Source organism: Polyodon spathula, chromosome 18 (genome assembly GCF_017654505.1).
Source record: "Polyodon spathula isolate WHYD16114869_AA chromosome 18, ASM1765450v1, whole genome shotgun sequence".
NCBI lineage: Eukaryota > Metazoa > Chordata > Actinopteri > Acipenseriformes > Polyodontidae > Polyodon > Polyodon spathula.
Genome location: NC_054551.1, coordinates 35369652 through 35371907, shown reverse-complemented (window position 1 = coordinate 35371907; position 2256 = coordinate 35369652).

The following is a 2256-nucleotide window of genomic DNA, read 5'->3' as shown; positions in this document are numbered from 1 at the left end:
CACACAGTGGATTCTCCAGCATGCACACAGTGGATTCTCCAGCATGCACATAGTGGATTCCCCAGCATGCACACAGTGGATTCTCCTGCATGCACCCAGTGGATTCTCCAGCATGCACACAGTGGATTCTCCTGCATGCACACAGTGGATTCTCCTGCATGCACACAGTGGATTCTCCATCATGTACACAGTGGATTCTCCTGCATGCACACAGTGGATTCTCCTGCATGCACACAGTGGATTCTCCAGCATGCACACAGTGGATTCTCCAGCATGCACACAATGGATTCTCCATACAAGGCTTTTTGAGGGAATTCCCCCCAACTGTAACAAAATTCATTTGTTTCCTGTCCTGTTTGTGGGGATCCGAATGATCACACTCTTATTAAATTAGCAATTAGCTTTATTAATTAATTTGCATCTTCCTCATATATATCAGTTTTTGGGGGGAGACAGTTCACATGGTCCAATTAAAATGTCAACAATAAACCCATTTAAAACTACAACTGATTCACACACAGCGTTATTTCAACTGATTCATGCACAGCGTTACTTTGACTGATTCACACACAGTTACTTCAACTGATTCACGCACAGCGTTACTTCAACTGATTCACGCACAGCCTTACTTCAACTGATTCAGGCACAGCCCTACTTCAGCTGATTCAGGCACAGCGTTACTTCAGCTGATTCACGCACAGCGTTACTTCAGCTGATTCAAGCACAGCGTTACTTCAGCTGATTCACGCACAGTTACTTCAACTGATTCACGCACAGCGTTACTTCAACTGATTCACGCACAGCGTTACTTCAGCTGATTCACGCACAGCGTTACTTCAGCTGATTCAAGCACAGCGTTACTTCAACTGATTCACGCACAGCGTTACTTCAGCTGATTCACGCACAGTTACTTCAACTGATTCACGCACAGCGTTACTTCAACTGATTCACGCACAGCGTTACTTCAGCTGATTCACGCACAGCGTTACTTCAGCTGATTCAAGCACAGCGTTACTTCAGCTGATTCACGCACAGCGTTACTTCAGCTGATTCAAGCACAGCGTTACTTCAGCTGATTCAAGCACAGCGTTACTTCAGCTGATTCAAGCACAGCGTTACTTCAGCTGATTCAAGCACAGCGTTACTTCAACTGATTCAAGCACAGCGTTACTTCAACTGATTCAAGCACAGCGTTACTTCAGCTGATTCAAGCACAGCGTTACTTCAGCTGATTCAAGCACAGCGTTACTTCAGCTGATTCAAGCACAGCGTTACTTCAGCTGATTCACGCACAGCGTTACTTCAGCTGATTCAAGCACAGCGTTACTTCAGCTGATTCAAGCACAGCGTTACTTCAGCTGATTCAAGCACAGCGTTACTTCAGCTGATTCACGCACAGCGTTACTTCAGCTGATTCAAGCACAGCGTTACTTCAGCTGATTCACAGCGCACAGCGTTACTTCAGCTGATTCAAGCACAGCGTTACTTCAGCTGATTCAAGCACAGCGTTACTTCAGCTGATTCAAGCACAGCGTTACTTCAGCTGATTCAAGCACAGCGTTACTTCAGCTGATTCAAGCACAGCGTTACTTCAGCTGATTCACGCACAGCGTTACTTCAGCTGATTCAAGCACAGCGTTACTTCAGCTGATTCAAGCACAGCGTTACTTCAGCTGATTCAAGCACAGCGTTACTTCAGCTGATTCAAGCACAGCGTTACTTCAGCTGATTCAAGCACAGCGTTACTTCAGCTGATTCACGCACAGCGTTACTTCAGCTGATTCAAGCACAGCGTTACTTCAGCTGATTCAAGCACAGCGTTACTTCAGCTGATTCAAGCACAGCGTTACTTCAGCTGATTCAAGCACAGCGTTACTTCAGCTGATTCACGCACAGCGTTACTTCAGCTGATTCAAGCACAGCGTTACTTCAGCTGATTCAAGCACAGCGTTACTTCAGCTGATTCAAGCACAGCGTTACTTCAGCTGATTCACGCACAGCGTTACTTCAGCTGATTCACGCACAGCGTTACTTCAGCTGATTCAAGCACAGCGTTACTTCAGCTGATTCACGCACAGCGTTACTTCAGCTGATTCAAGCACAGCGTTACTTCAGCTGATTCAAGCACAGCGTTACTTCAGCTGATTCAAGCACAGCGTTACTTCAGCTGATTCAAGCACAGCGTTACTTCAGCTGATTCAAGCACAGCGTTACTTCAGCTGATTCATTCAAGCACAGCGTTACTTCAGCTGATTC